The 17,251-nt window shown below is 37.9% G+C and overlaps 1 protein-coding gene and 1 pseudogene across 21 annotated transcripts in view; both read right to left on the bottom strand.

Moving 5' to 3' along the window:
- Positions 1 to 17,251, bottom strand: part of SGIP1 (SH3GL interacting endocytic adaptor 1) — a 194,073-nt gene that overhangs the window by 165,724 nt on the left and 11,098 nt on the right. The window lies entirely within an intron of this gene.
- LOC114498338 lies at positions 5,499 to 5,663 on the bottom strand (annotated as a pseudogene).

Raw genomic sequence — 17,251 nt, 5'->3', positions numbered from 1 at the left:
CTGACATTTGCTTAGCTAACTGGAACCCACGCAATCAAGATCTTGGTTTTTCTGAGGAAAACCTTTTCAAGTAGAGCAAATATTAAGCTTGAAAAACCAGAAAAGGACAGTTTAAGGAATCTTCCATTACTCATCATTTTATCCATGATGGACCTACTCACCCTTTAAAAAACACTTTCTGGGGTGACGACCCGGAGGCGGGGAATCGGAAAGCGAACTTGCAGTTCCCAGCATTCCTAGTGGGCGGGGCTTCCCTTTGACCCCCGCCTGCGTGCTACACATCCGGGCTTCTGTTGCTAGCGAGAGGAAGATGGAGGCCGCAAAAGTGTTGGTTCCCGTAGCGTGGATAAAGAACTGGGAGAAATCAGGGAGAGGTGAATTTTTGGATTTATGTTGGAGCCTCAGTGAAAATAAAAGCCATGACAGTTCAGCTTACAGAGATTTCCAGCGAGCTCTCTATGAGTTATCATACCATGTCATAAAAGGAACTCTGAAGCACGAACAGGCATCTAATGTTTTTAATGACATCAGTGAATTTCGTGAGGATATGCCCTCCATTCTTGCTGATATATTCTGCTTATTAGATATTGAAACAAATTGTTTAGAAGAAAAAAGCAAGAGAGACTATTTTACGCAATTGGTATTGGCGTGTTTGTGTTTAGTTTCGGACACGATTCTAAAGGAACGCCTGGATCCAGAAACATTGGAATCATTAGGGCTTATCAAACAATCACAGCAGTTCAATCAAAGGTCAGTAAAAATCAAGACAAAACTTTTTTATAAGCAGCAAAAATTCAATTTGTTAAGAGAAGAAAATGAAGGTTATGCCAAGCTGATTGCTGAATTGGGGCAAGATTTATCGGGAAATGTTACCAGTGATTTAATCTTAGAAAATATCAAATCTTTAATAGGATGCTTTAATCTGGATCCCAATAGAGTTTTGGATGTTATTTTAGAAGTGTTTGAATGCAGGCCTGAACATGATGACTTCTTTATATCTTTATTAGAATCTTATATGAGTATGTGTGAACCGCAAACACTGTGTCATATTCTTGGGTTCAAATTCAAGTTTTACCAGGAACCCAATAGAGAGACTCCTTCACCTTTATACAGAGTTGCAGCAGTGCTTCTACAAGTTAATCTTATTGATTTAGATGATCTTTATGTACATCTTCTTCCAGCTGATAATTGCATTATGGATGAACATAAACGAGAAATTGTGGAAGCTAAGCAAATTGTTAGAAAACTTACAGTGGTTGCATTACCTTCTGAAAAAAATGATAAGCGAGAGAAGGAAACAGAGAAAGAGGAGGAAAAAGTAGAAAAGCTACCTGACAACCAAAAACTTGGTTTATTGGAAGCCTTATTAAAGACTGGCGATTGGCAGCATGCACAGAACATTATGGATCAGATGCCTCCATACTATGCTGCTTCACACAAACTAATCGCTCTTGCTATTTGCAAGCTCATTCACATAACTATTGAGCCTCTCTACAGAAAAGTTGGCATTCCTAAAGGTGCTAAAGGCTCACCTGCTAATGCTTTGCAAAACAAAAGAGCACCAAAACAAGCAGAGAGCTTTGAGGACTTGAGGAGAGATGTTTTCAATATGTTTTGTTATCTTGGTCCTCACCTTTCTCATGATCCCATCTTATTTGCAAAAGTGGTGCGCATAGGCAAATCATTTATGAAGGAGTTTCAGTCTGATGGACAGAAACCAGAGGATAAAGAGAAAATGGAAGTTATCCTTAGCTGTTTGCTTAGCATTACTGACCAGGTACTACTCCCATCTCTTTCTTTGATGGACTGTAATGCTTGTATGTCTGAGGAACTATGGGGAATGTTTAAAACATTTCCATATCAGCACAGATATCGTCTATATGGCCAGTGGAAGAATGAAACTTACAACAGTCACCCACTTTTAGTAAAAGTTAAAGCTCAAACAATAGACAGAGCCAAATATATTATGAAACGTCTAACCAAGGAAAATGTGAAGCCTTCTGGAAGACAAATTGGGAAGTTGAGCCACAGCAATCCAACCATTTTGTTTGATTATATCTTGTCACAAATACAAAAGTATGATAACTTAATAACACCTGTAGTAGATTCACTGAAATACCTCACTTCGTTGAATTATGATGTCTTGGCCTATTGTATCATTGAAGCTTTAGCTAATCCAGAAAAGGAGAGAATGAAACATGATGACACAACCATCTCAAGCTGGTTTCAGAGTCTGGCTAGTTTCTGTGGTGCAGTTTTTCGGAAATATCCCATTGATCTTGCTGGTCTTCTTCAATATGTGGCTAATCAGCTAAAGGCAGGCAAAAGTTTTGACTTGCTTATATTGAAAGAAGTGGTACAAAAAATGGCAGGAATAGAAATTACAGAGGAAATAACAATGGAGCAACTAGAGGCCATGACTGGTGGAGAGCAACTAAAAGCTGAAGGTGGCTATTTTGGCCAGATCCGAAACACTAAAAAATCCTCACAGAGATTAAAGGACACGTTATTGGACCATGATCTTGCTCTTCCCCTCTGTTTGATTATGGCTCAGCAGAGGAATGGGGTGATCTTTCAGGAAGGTGGAGAGAAACATTTAAAACTTGTGGGAAAGCTGTATGATCAGTGTCATGATACCCTGGTACAGTTTGGTGGATTTTTAGCATCAAATCTAAGCACAGAAGACTATATTAAGCAAGTGCCTTCAATTGATGTGCTCTGTAATGAATTTCATATACCCCATGATGCAGCATTTTTCCTGTCTAGGCCAATGTATGCACACCATATTTCATCCAAGTATGACAAACTTAAAAAATTAGAAAAGGGAAGTAAACAGCAACATAAAGTTCACAAGTACATTACAGCATGTAAAATGGTGATGGCTCCTGTCCATGAAGCAGTGGTCTCCTTACATGATTCCAAAGTCTGGGATGACATCAGCCCTCAATTCTATGCCACCTTCTGGTCATTGACAATGTATGACCTTGCAGTTCCACACATCAGCTATGAACGGGAAGTCAGTAAACTCAAAGTCCAGATGAAAGCAATTGATGACAATCAGGAAATGCCTCCAAATAAAAAGAAAAAAGAGAAGGAGCGCTGTACCGCCCTTCAGGACAAGCTTCTTGAAGAAGAAAAGAAACAGATGGAGCATGTACAGCGAGTTCTACAGAGACTGAAATTGGAAAAGGACAACTGGCTTTTAGCAAAATCTACCAAAAATGAGACCATAACAAAATTTCTACAGTTGTGTATATTTCCTCGATGTGTATTTTCAGCAATTGATGCTGTTTACTGTGCTCATTTTGTGGAATTGATACATCAACAGAAAACTCCAAATTTTTCCACACTTCTTTGCTACGATCGAGTGTTCTCTGATATAATTTTCACAGTTGCAAGCTGTACTGAAAATGAAGCTAGTCGATATGGGAGATTTCTTTGCTGCATGTTAGAGACTGTAACCAGGTGGCACAGTAATAAAGCCACATATGAAAAGGAATGTGGAAATTATCCAGGATTCCTTACTATATTACGGGCAACTGGATTCAATGGTGGAAATAAAGCTGATCAATTAGACTATGAAAATTTTCGACATGTTGTACATAAATGGCATTACAAAATAACCAAGGCATCGGTACATTGCCTTGAAACAGGCGAGTATATTCACATCAGGAATATCTTGATTGTGCTAACAAAAATACTTCCTTGGTTCCCAAAAGTTTTGAATCTGAGTCAGGCTTTGGAGAGCAGAGTGCTTAAAATTTGCCAAGAAGAAAAGGAGAAGAGGCCTGATTTATATGCATTAGCTATGGGCTACTCTGGGCAGTTAAAAAGTAGAAAGTCATACATGATACCTGAAAATGAGTTTCATCATAAAGACCCTCCTCCAAGGAATGCAGTTGCCAGTATACAAAATGGGCCTGGTGGTGGGTCTTCTTCATTGTCCATAGGAAGTGCTTCTAAACATCATGAAAGCAGTGCTGAGGAGAATGATAAATCAAGGGAGAGATCTCAGTGTGGTGTGAAAGCCATTAATAAAGTATCTTGTGCCATACTGAAAGGAAATTCAAGCAATGGAAACAGTGGCTCTAATAGCAGCAAAACTGTTCAAGAAAATGACAAAGAAAAAGGGAAAGAGAAAGAAAAAGGAGAAAAGACTCTACCTACTAATCTAGAGGCCAGGATACTTGGTAAAGATGTTAAAGGAAAACCAAAGGAAGAGCGACCAAATAAAGATGAAAAAGCAAGAGAGATGAAGGAAAGAACACCTAAGTCCAACAAAGAGAAAGACAAATTCAAGAAGGAAGAAAAAGCTAAAGATGAGAAATTCAAGACCACTGTCCCCAATATAGAATTAAAATCTACTCAAAAAAGGGAAAGAGAGAAGGAGCCATCCAGAGAAAGAGATCTAGCAAAGGACATGAAGTCAAAGGAAAATGCCAAAGGAGGAGAAAAACCCCCAGTTTCTGGGTCCTTGAAGTCACCTGTTCCCCGATCAGATATTACTGAGTCTGAAAGGGAACAAAAACGCCGCAAAATTGATACCCACCCTTCTCCATCACATTCCTCAACGGTAAAGGAGAGCCTCGTCGAACTCAAGGAGCCTTTGGCAAAGCTCTACCTTAATCATACTCCTTCACCAATGTCTAAGAGTAAGGACAGAGAAATGGTCAAGAAAGATTTGGACAAGTCAAGGAAGAGATCTGGAGAAAGAGAAAGAAAAGATGAAAAGGACAGGAAAGAGAGGAAGAGGGATCACTCAAACAATGACTGTGAAATGCTACTGAACTTAACCAAGCGGCGAAAAGAGGAAAATGGAACAATGGAGGTTTCAAAACACAAAAGTGAAAGTCCATGTGAGTCTCCTTGTCCAAATGAGAAAAACAAGGAAAAAAATAAGTCAAAATCTTCAGGCAAAGAAAAAGGCAGTGATTCATTTAAATCTGAAAAGATGGATAAGATCTCCTCCAATGGCAAAAAGGGTATGTACAGACCCTTAAGCTGAAGGTCTCCCAGAGGAAGATGCCAAAGCTCCATGCATCACTCTCAGAACAGGATATCTCCCATAAGGAAGAGCTTCTGGTGCTGCCCATTTACTGGGAATCTGCTTAAGTCAGAAGATGAATATAAACCACCATCCTCATGATGAGACATTCCAAAGTAACTGATTTTCAGAACATTCTTTTCACCTCCAGACAATTCGTTGCAGCAAGGTCACAGTGTATACATTTGTTTTACTTGAGATTCGCCATCCAGAAGTAGCATCTAATGAAAATTAGCCACTAACTGTTTTAGTTCATCCTTTTTTCTCAGAAAGGAGAGGAAATCGTCTCCTGGAACCAGTTCATTAATGAGGTAGATAGACTGCATTTATGTGCAAACTCCTATAAGTTTGACAATATTGAAATGATTATATTGCTTTGGATTTTGGTTTCTTGTAAAAATTGTAATTTCAGTTCCTGGGAAAGATCATCTTTACATGTTTTTTTTTTTTTTTAATTGTCCTTTCGTGCCTTTAAGAGCCCTCTGGACAGGGCATGCCTTTAAGAGTCTATACTCGGAACAGCCCTCTCTTACACTGAGAGGGAGACTGCTGTGTGTCCTGTCAGACTCCCCTGTTACAACTGCGCACAGGGGAGCAGAAAAAGCATAGGCCAGGACAAGCACCTTTACATGTTTGAACAAGAATAGCAGTTTTATCCTTTAGTATGTATGCTCTTAAATATGTCATCAAATTTTCTCTGGCTCAGTAATTCTCCTATTGTCACATGTTCATGATTGAGAAACAATTTCTTATTCTAGTTATGGCCATACTGATACCATGATACTCTTGATTGGAAGATTGACCTTTTTGCCATTTAAAAAATTGAGACAAAATTTACAGAACATAAACCTCACAATTTAAAAGTGGTTTTTTAGCATATTCACTATAGTGTATAAACATCACCACTAATTTCACAACATTTCTGTCACCCCCAAAGAGACCCCACACCTGTTAGCAATCACTCCCAATTCTCCCCTTCCCCCAGCCCCTGGAAACAATTACTGTACTTCCTATCTCTAAAAATTTTTCTGTTTTGGACATTTTATAAACATAGAATCATGCAATATGTGACCTTTGTGTCTGGCTTTTTTCACATAGAATAATGTTTTCAAGGTTTACCCATGGTAATGATACAGCAAGTATCAGAACTTTGTATCTTTTTACAATGGAATAATTCCACTGTAGGTACATGTACCATAGTTTGTTTATCCATTCATCAACTATGGACAGGAATGATGATTTTTAAGTATTAAAACTGTAAGTTCAACATCAGTGTATCCACAATTATCATTATGATGATCTCAAGATTATACATGGTGTGAACAGAATGCCGTATAGAAATATGTAAATTATTTTCAGCAGTTCATGCAATTGTGATGGTTTTCTAAGGCTCTTCTAGCTCTGGCTTTATGAAATATGTGAATGTGAGTATTTTCATCTTATAAAGTTTAATGCATTAAGCATTAGTTTAAAATGAATGAGAAAAATGTTAGGCAGATAAGTTATGTGCCACACATAATGATCACATTTTGAATTTATTTTAGTATGCAGTATTTGAAAAATGTCAATACATAAAGGAAAGAAAAATGAGTATAATTAAGTCAATATATTTTTTAAGCAATTTTTATAATTTAGCAGGCATTGCATCTTAATATGTCACTATTAAAATCATGCCCTTGTAAAAATAAATAAAAAACACTTTCTGATCTGCACACTCATTTGAACAGGGTCCAGTTGGCATCAGAAGTAGGTCATTTTGCACAAATCACCCTGTGACTGGTGGGGAAGGGGGAGTTCTGGAGCTTTGGTTTTAAAGGGTACCACTAACACATATCCAATGCCAGGCTTTGCAAGGAAGCTGGGCACACAGTCCGCTTTCCTCCATCTCCATTGGCATCCTGGAAGCAAGCCTGTCTATCCTTTTGTGAATCTGAACCTACATCAGATTGAGCCAACTCAATCAGTGAGGAAATACAAATGCCCACTTCATTTTAATTCAGCTGCTCAGAGGCTTGCAGTGCAGTTTCCTCAGACAGCATGCCAGTGAAGCTCCAGGAAGTAGGGCTTCCTTAAAGAAGGCACATTCTGCCATTAGCTGTGTGGCATTTCAGAGGGACAGCAAAAACCCTTTAAAGGAGGGAAAAAACAGCTCCAGCTAGGGCAAGGTTGTTATCTTTTAACACCAAAACACAAGAGTACAACTAGTTATAAACAACTAGAAGGACATCTTACTAGGGATTATAAATAAGAGCTAAATTTAAAGGGCTATCCATTCTTAATAAGAATATATTATGCTCCATTGACTGTAGAGTCTGACTTAGGAGATTTAGTGGGTTTTTTCCCCATTCTTGGGGTTAGTTTGGTGATATAGTCAATATTTTCCCATTTTGCAGTAGTGTGAAAGATGCCATGGTATAATGCTGACCATTACATATTCTGCAGCCAAAATGTTGGGGTTTGAATCCTGGTTTAACCATTCTATAACTTTCCTATCTTGGGCAAGTAACTTAACCTCTCTTAATCTTGGTTTTCACATCAGCAAAATGGGGATAACATAGCAGCTACCTTACACTGTTGTTGAAATGGTTCAGTGAGTAAGTACTGACAGAGCACTCAGAGCAGGGCCTGCCACACAGGAAGCACTTCCTCCCCCAGTCTGTAAGTAGAATAGCCAGGGCTTGGATTTGGCTAATTTAAAACCTTTGATTTTATTGACTTTATTCTTCCTTAATTATATGAAAATAAAGCAACTCTCTGACATTATAAGGCCAACAGAGCTGCTAAAATGGTGCCATCAGGGTTAAAGAATCTTGATACACATGTAGGATGAAGCAGTCAAGGATACCTTTGTTAGAGTCATACATTTATTCAACAAATGTTTACCAAGTGCTCATTACATACCTGGCATTATGCTTGTGCTTCAGGATATGTGCTTCTTAATGAACAGGAGGCACAAGGGCTTTATTTTATTTATTTATTTATTTTTTGTATTTGGACTGGACCTTGAAAAACTTCGATGAATTCTATGAAGAGAATTGCGAAAAACAGCCTCGGCAAAAGTTCAGAGATAAGATAAAGATGGTGGACAAAGGAGAACATAAAGTTTATTCAGGCCATTTCTACTTATGGAAGCCTGAAGAACTTGATACCACAAACATTAGCAAAGGAATAATTGAAGTTTTGGATAAGAGCAAGAAGTGAGCAAATATATATGTATTTGCTGGGAGAGAAATTGGGTAGATCCTGGAAGTATGGACAGCTTATAATTTATTTCAGGATTCCAAAATTAAAATAAGGTCTAGATTTACAGTGGTGGGTGACAGAAAGAAGAAGAAAATACAAAACATTATGAAGAGAGAACTAATAGTATTTGGTGATTTAACCTATGAGGTAAAAAAAGAGAAGGTGATGCCATGTTTTCCTAACCAGTTGAGATGATTAAAGCATTAATGTGGCTCAAGGTGTAGAATTTCTAAGATTACTCAGTTTAAAGATAATCAATTTTATAGGTTGATTTTATCAATAAAGTGTGTCTTAACAAAACAGCACACTGAAAATTAGTAGCAAAGCTGGAATGAAATTCCCACTCTGGTGCCTTTCTACTGCCACCCCAAAGGAAAAGTCATGGTAGTGACTATAAAAAATGCGGCAGACTCAAATTTGAATTCTCTGCACAAGCTGTGGGGCCTTGTTCTGTCTGAGCCTTGGTGCAAGTACCTAATCTTGGAGGAAGTGCCTAATAAAACTATGGAGAACAAGGCAAAAGGTACTTAACTCAGTAGAGTTCAATGGTTGTTGGTTTCCCTCTCTTCTACACTTGACTGCAACCTTGCTTAGACTCTCAGGAACACCCTTTCTTCTGAAATTGTGTAAAATTGTGGATCAAGGGAACATATACTCAACAACTACCAGAAGAGAATTCTTGAAGCTCTACTGGATTCCTAAGAGGATTTTCTCACTGAACAAAGTGTGCTTAATGGGCACAAAAACATAATAATGGGAGCTATACAATGTGATTCAGATGCAGAGTCCCACACAGCTGCAGCATAAACCAAGCAGCAGTAAGCAGATGACATTAGTTTGTACATATTCAGATGCACACTCAGTGCTTCTAAATTCAGATGGCAACTCAGAGTGCCAGAATGTCACTCTGCAAGGAAAGGAAAGGGAAGAGCTAGGAGGGAACTCCAAGTCATCATTGCCAAACCCTGTCATTTTACAGATGAGGAAACTGAGGCCAGAAGAGGGGAGGGAGCATGGGAGCATGGGAAGGAGGGTGTATGCCAAAGTGAAGGGGAATAGGACTGTGATGTAAATAAGAGCACAGATGTTAGAATTAGGTAGACCTTAGTCAAATTACCCCTTTTGGCTTCACTGTTGACAACCTCATTTTTACAATAGAAAAAATAATACCATCTGTATGCAGTGGCTGTGAGCATCAGATGAAATGCTTCAGGAAAAGTACTGGGCACAGCTGGCTCTGAGGGTCATTTCGAATTCTTCTTTATACTAAACCCTCCCACCTGCACACACAGTTATCATATATGCTCTGATGCATGACTTTTGTGAGGCAAGTAGACAGAAAGCCATTTTATCCTCAGCTTTCTGTCCAGTCCTTAAGACCATTAGACCCAAGTCAACCACGACCCAAACATGAAGTTATTGCCAATGCGCTCTGCATTATAAATATGGGTGGCAGAGATTTGGTGAGACAGGAATTGCAAGAGTTAAGAGAAAAACAAAGCTTGGCTAATGTTTTGGTCTCTGAGGTCCCAGTGGCAGTCGGCCAACATGCTTTGGAACTTGAAAATGAAGGAATGGGAAACACCTTAAAGCAGGAACTTGTTTTGCTTTCTTTCTGGAGGAAAGATTTTCCTTGTAGTAGTTGAAGTCATTCCTGTCTCTACCAAATGATGGGGTTTTCTGATATAAATTACCCACCATCATGCAAATGTAAGAACAAAATTGATTAGGTGAGCAATTACTTAGTGTCTGTGCCAGGCACTAAGCTAAGCACTTTAAATGTATTAGCTCATTTATTCCTCATAACAACTCTATAAAATAGGTATTAGTATAGTAATATTGATTTTAAAGCTGAGAAAAAGATTTTAAAACAGACAAGAAACACAGAGAAGAGAAGTGAATTTGCTGAGATTACACAGCTAGTACATCAAGGGGTCGGGATTTGACTCAAGCACGCAGGTCAAAAGGCTGTGTACTCCTCTTAGTGATGCTGCTTTACGACCACCTAAACTTGACCTGGGGGTCACAGGAGAAGGGCGAGAAGGGCAGAGATCCCCAACAAGAATACAGGAAGCTGCAGCACAATGCAAACCAGGTAAGCGAAAGCAAGAAGAAAGGAGGGAAGAGAGAAGAGGGAGCAATGCAACAATGGGAAACAGTACACAGTGCTGAAAAGGAGGAAGCAGAGGAACCACACCTAGCACAGCCTGGAGAGTGTGTTGCTAAATGAGTCTGAAGTCAGGAGAGTCTTTTTAAAATGCATAGTTAGCAAAGCAAGTACACTCAAGAGCTCAGTGAGGGTGATAAATGGGGATAAAGAGCCCCCATATAAAGTCTTTGTTCTTGACAATGGGCAAGGGCCTCACCATCCCAGCTCCCTCAGACAAGCCCAGAATGGTGTCTGGCAGTCATTAAGCACAGTGACCCAGAAATCACAGAATTTGGAACTCAGTTCCCTCCTGCTCTGCCACTTCCTACCTGTGCATGAGACCTTGGGCCTTTCCCCTCATTTATCAAGTGGAATTAAGAAAAACCCTCATAGGATTATGGTGAGAGATAGGTGGCAGGCCATTTACATAGTCCCTCAGAGTCTGGAACACTGATAAATCATGCCTAGTAATAATAATGACAACAGTTACTTCCAACCTGGGTGACTGTGGCCCACCTTTCTATGGATCAGTCACATTCAGAGAACACAGAGTCTTGGACTTTTGTACACTTTGGGGGCCTGTGCCTTATGTACCGAGTTCATCTATTCTGCTGTTTTTCCTGCTCCGACTAAAGCACTTGTGCTTTAGAACAAGAAACACAGCATGCAGGTAAAAATGCAATATCTGAGGGCTGTGTTTTTATTTGCTGCAGAGTAAATAGCATAAATGCTCTATCTCAGGTTTATAAATAAAGTTGGAGAGGATCTCCAGATTTTTACACATTTCTAAAGTACACATTTTACTATAGTTATTGGGGACTGAGCATCTGGTAAAAATATTTAAATTGAAAGCAGTGTTAAGCCTTAGCTATAATGAAGCTATTAATATGGAATCAGGAACTACAACTCTTGCTACCAAACAGAATAACTTCATTTCTCTTCTTAAACAAAAGTCAACTGATTGAATTACCTCTGAAATGCTATAAGATAAAAATTCTATTAGACCTGAAACTAGGAGATGTGTCCAATAGATTGTTAAGCAAAATGAGAAAGTGGATTTCTCATTCTAGCATTGAAGACATAGAAAATTTCTCTGAAACCTCCAAGATAGTCTGTTAACATTTTTTAACATATAGTACCCATAGAAACCTCTAAAGTAAAATGTAAGAAATTGGAACCAATTTAATTAAAAATAATCAAAACAAAGATATCCTGGAGAATCGTTCTGTTATCTCTACAATCATCTACTCATTTTTTATCAGCCAGAACTTTTTATGTGAGGTATTATAGATGTTTTATGGTATTACAGGAACTGGACAGGAATCTTCTCAAATTTAATTTTTATCTGGTGGGAAGAAATAGGTAGGTATGCTATAATAATATTACTTATTGTTAACTATCAAATGTTGTGGTACAAATGATATCACCATGTTTACCCTTATATGGAATATATTAAATATAATTTCTCAGAGGTGAAAATTGAGAAAAAATATTACTCCACAGTTTACAGTGTAAGTTTGGATTCAGATCAGGTTCAAGTCCTAAATATTTGGCCAAGTCATACGTTCTCTGATCCTCAGTTTTCTTATCTATGTATCAATACCTCATAGTATCAATCCAGTATCAATCAATCAAGTCCTCATGGTATCAATGTCATAGACTTGTTGTATAGGTTAAAGCAGTATGATATTACCAGCAGTATGATGTTGTATAGGATAGAGCAGTATGAGATTAATGCTTATAGAAAATTTAAGACTAGTTTCTGGCACAAAGCAGGAAATCAGGAAATAGTAGTTATTTTTATATTAATAAATCTGAACTGTACTTCAGCACTTCCTCCTCTTGGTGGGGAGGGGGAGCAATAGTTATAGCTGTTCCTACTGGTTAAGAGGAATTATGGAGCATTTCAGAGAGAACATTATTCTTAGTCTTTCTAATTATGCAATATCCAGGGATCTAGGGTTGTTCTGGGGCACCTATCTTTTAGTAAGTTAGAGGGCAGCAGTCTTTTAGTAAGGTCTGATGAGAGAGTAGGAAGGAAAGGAAGGAAGAACTAAATCAGTTACGAGCAACTCCAGAAGAACGAACTCAGAGGGTATTGGCCATCAAGAGCTATTCCTCTCACCAATCAGTTGCATTGATATATGTATCGCACATATACATACAGTACCATAATTTAAAAATCATATTTTCACAAGCTTTGATAGGAAGAAATGGCAATGTCTGAGGATTAGGTTTATGGTCTAGACTCTAGGTCAGTGATGAATAAGAAAGACTTTCTGGTAAGTAACGGCAAGAAATATCCCTCAAGTTCATAACTGAGCCAGCACGGATGCCTATAGGGCAGAGTAGGTGTAGCAATGGGCTCTTCAAAAGGACTTAAACAGAGAGGGAGATACTCTCTTTTTCTTTCAGAAAATTTCCTAAAGATTCCTCCTTTCTTGTAGAACAGCCTAGCAACAAGGCAGTTGTCATGCTGAGAATCTGTTAACATTCATTTAGGAGATAGAGCAGTAAGATCAGAAGCCTTCTAAAGAATCTGGGACAGTCAAGGCATGGATGGAAGCTAAAATATGAGTGGCAAGCCCCAGGAACTGCTCAGATATCAGGTCAGAAACTAGGTAAGTTGGCAGCAGTCAGGGAGCACAGGTGCAGAGCACAGCCAGTAGACATTTGTGGAGCACCATGTAACATGTTCTGGAAAGCTCACAGATGCAAGGATATACATCAGCATGGGGTGTGTGTAGTATTAACAATGACAACAGCAATGATAACAACAATAGCAACAGTTATGATCAATTGGTGTAAAGGTCACAGGAAACATGTTAAAAGCACAGTGCCCTGTAATACTTGCAACAATTTTGACTCACCCCCACCTTATCAGGTTAGGTCTCATATTTTTAAAAAACCTCTTTGAGAATCTCAGTGCTTCTTTCACAAGACTGTGCTCACTTATAGTCACTTAGTTATCTGTATTTAATGTCTTTGTCACTTTACTGTAAGCTCCACATGCCCATGTTCATGATGTTCACTTGCCATATACACCTAGTACCTGGTACAATGTTTGCAGCCTCAATAAGTACTTGCTGACAATTTGGTGAATTTGCAATAGATTAAAAAGCTAACAAACAAACAAACACCCCTGAAGCTCAGGCCTACCCAAAGGCAACAGCCAGTATGTTGTAGAGGCAGGATTTGAATCCAGGTTTGTTTTGACTCTGAAGCCTGTGTACTTACCTCTATATAAATACAATGAAAAGTAGAAAAAGGCAGAATTCTTAGTATAAAGACAACTGGAACGGGAACAAGTCCCACATACAGGGAACCCTACCGATTTTCCTCTGGGTTCCAGATACAATTAGAGCATAGACAGTTTCAGCACCTACGGGGAGCTACAGACTTAGAGGGCTCTTGTTAAAGGAGACAGGAGGGATCTCTGTCTTTGAAATTCACAGAGGACCTGAGTTTAATGGAAACATTTGAGGAGAAAAATAAACACAGAGAGGTCAACCTTTGTCAACAGCGAGATCTCTTAAGTGCTGCTAGTTTTCTGATCGTACTAGAGGGACAGCGCTTCAGTGATGAGAACCAACCTCATAAATGGATTCAGTATCAAAATGACTTTCAGAGAGCTGAAGTGCTTCAAAGCCATTTTTAAAAAGTACATAAAAAACACATAATAGACTTGGATCTCTAATATCCTCATTTTTTTTCACCTTGGAAGAAATCTAATACCAGAACCATTTGGGTTAGAAAAAGAGTTTATTTAATAGTTGAATTAAAGCTTCACTTTGAGCCCTCAGCCCTCAGCAGTGATGGGGCCCAGTGGCTTTGGGAAGGGCACCATGATTCTTTCCAACCTCTCTTAGCTTTACCGAAAATAAATGTAAAATTTAAATATAATCACACACAGATTCAAGACAACTTTCTTTCAAAAGAAAACCCAGAATGGTACCTGGAGCTACTCAAGTCCAACATCCAAAGTAATTGTTTAGAGACAGAAATGGAAGCATGACCTTCTCCTTAAACCCCACTCAGTGGCTTTCCTTCGCCTCCAAATAAATCCAGAGTCACCTCTGTTGCTCATAAACCCCTGCCTGACCTGAATCTTGCCTTCCTTTTCTCCTGTGTCCTTCCGCCATGTCCACTGGTCTGTAGTCACAATGGCTCTCCTTTTATTCTTTGAGCTTACTAAGTTCCAGACCCTTTACCTCTGTATTTCTCATTCTTAAAACACTCTGTTCCCAGATCTTTACATGTCACAACGTGAAGAAGTCTCAGCTTAAATGCCTTCCCTGATGAGCTAATGTACCTTTCAGCACCACTTCCATTCTCTTCCATGACTTTTATTTATTTTTTTCCCATAGATGTTACCACCAGCTGAAATATCAGGTTTACTAATTTGGTTTGTTAGTTTTGTCTCCTCTTAATATTAGAATGCAAGCTGTATGACAGCAAGGACTCCCATGTGTTTTGCAAATTTGTACCCCATATGTAGAAGCAGAGCTAGCTCACAGCATTCCACTGTCACTATAAATATCCTCTGCATCTTAGGCAAAATTTATCAAGAGAGCAACAAACTCTGTTCTTCAATAAGCCAACCTGAAGTGGGTTGCCACAAAGACAGAAGATAGCAGAAAAACCAAGTGAAGAAATTCAGATTAAATAATTTTATATGGCAATTAAATTGAGTGAATTAGAGTTTGCTGAAATTATGTAAAAAATCATATTTGGTTTTATAATTAGGCCAAGATAGATTTCAGTTGAACACATTTAAAAATGTACTGATTTCACACATATGTGGAATCTAATGAACAAACTGAACTAAATAGCAAAATTGAGACACTCATAGATAGAGAATAGGATGACAGCTAAGAGGAGGAAGGAAGGTAGGGGGTGGAGGGACCCAGCAAAAAGGAAACAGGACTCATGGACATGGGCAACAGTGTGGTGACTGGTGGTGGGGGTGGTATAAGGGGACTAAATGGTAATGGAAAAATACAATAAAAATAAAACTAAATAAAATAAAAGAACTTGTATTTACAATTATCCTAGTATGTATTCATTATTGAAACATTATTACCCAGTTTAACAACATTATATATAGCATTCCTCATCCAAGTAAATAAATTCATCAAATTAGGACAGGTGGTTCTCTCCTTGGTATCTAGAAATGAAGAAAAACAGTTGTATGCATGAAAGGTGGAGGGTATGGGGAGAGAGGTTAACTGTAGTGGGGATACATCCTGAAAGCCCAGTACTAGAGCACAGAACCTTAAAACTAGTTAGCACCTACAAAATTATCTAACCTGACCCTTTACTTCAAAATGGAGTTTCCAAGATATTAAATGTAATAATAGCCCTAATACTACACTTTATTTATATAAAGATTTTATAGCTTTCAAAATACTTTCTCATATATTTTGCAGTTTGATATTTATAACCTGGTGAGAAAGGCAGGAGAGCTCATATCACCCACCATTCTATACATGGGAAAATAAAGAGATGGTGAGTTGCCCAAGATACACAAGATATTCATAGAAAATCAATTCCTACTCACCTGGCAAATTCTTGGCCTCATTATCATAGCTAATAAAGAATGGTGCAAGGAGATGTGGGAATTTTTTAATTAAAATCCACTTCTTTTTCTACTACTTTGCTTTCCTCTCCCAATGTTAAATAGCTTGCTCAAAGTCACTCAGCTGTCTCAGACAGTGCCAGGGCTGGAACCCAATACATAACTCTCGCCACCTCACCATGACATGAGAATCAAGAATTTGTACCATACCCCGTAACTCATTAATATGAGTCATTCTAGCTCAGTATAAAAATCAATCTCCAGCTAGCAGTTTAAATGTCTAACAGGAGAATAGTAAAATATATTATTATGGAATGTAATATTATGCAATCAATAAAAATAATGTTTTTGGAAAACTGTTTCATGACAATGATAATGATAGCTAACATTTTTAAAAAATATACATTTTGGGTGATATTATTTTATGTATTTATTTATTATTAATTATTTAATTAATGAATTTATTTTTGAAACAATAGCTCATATTTCTTGACTAAGCATTTATTCTGTACTAAATGTTGTTCTTTATGTATATTATATATTACATATATAGTATATGTTATAATAAAATAATAACTATATGTATAATATGAACTCATTTAATCCTTGTAATAATTATAAAGATTATCTTGTGCAGAAGAGAAATAAATATGTGCCTAAATTCACACATTTGGCAAGGGTAGAGAGATGAGGATTTAAATTTGGCAAGTTTGTCTCCTGATCCCACGTTTCTAACAAATATACATGCTGTCTGGGATAATGGTTACAATTTAATACAAAGTGAAAAAGTCATGTGTGTCTATATGTACACACATAGATATGTATTTATATGTGCATATTATATGATGATAAAATTGGGTTCTCCGACACAAATATGTATTTTGACCATAAAGCCATCAAGAGCTAGCATTCATTGAGTGCCAGGTAAGAAAGTGCTAAGTGCATCCACATATTATCTTATTTCATTTCCCCACAATCTTATGTAGTAGGTATTATTCCACCCACTTTACTGATGATATTGCTCAGCCTTAAAGGGGTTCAGATAACCTGTCCCCATGTTTTACACTCAACAAATTGTAGTAGTGGTTGGTTATTTGATAATAATGAGATTATTGGTGATTTATACTTCTTTGTATCTTTCTATTTTCCACATTTTCTACAGTGAAATCTGGTTTCTCTTAAGATAAGAGATAAACAAAGGAGTCAGGCAGAATGTATATGATACTGGATCAACTGC

This window comes from Phyllostomus discolor, chromosome 5 (genome assembly GCF_004126475.2).
Source record: "Phyllostomus discolor isolate MPI-MPIP mPhyDis1 chromosome 5, mPhyDis1.pri.v3, whole genome shotgun sequence".
Taxonomy (NCBI): Eukaryota; Metazoa; Chordata; class Mammalia; order Chiroptera; family Phyllostomidae; genus Phyllostomus; species Phyllostomus discolor.
Note: the sequence above shows the minus strand (reverse complement) of the source record. Positions and strands in the feature narration are given on the sequence as shown.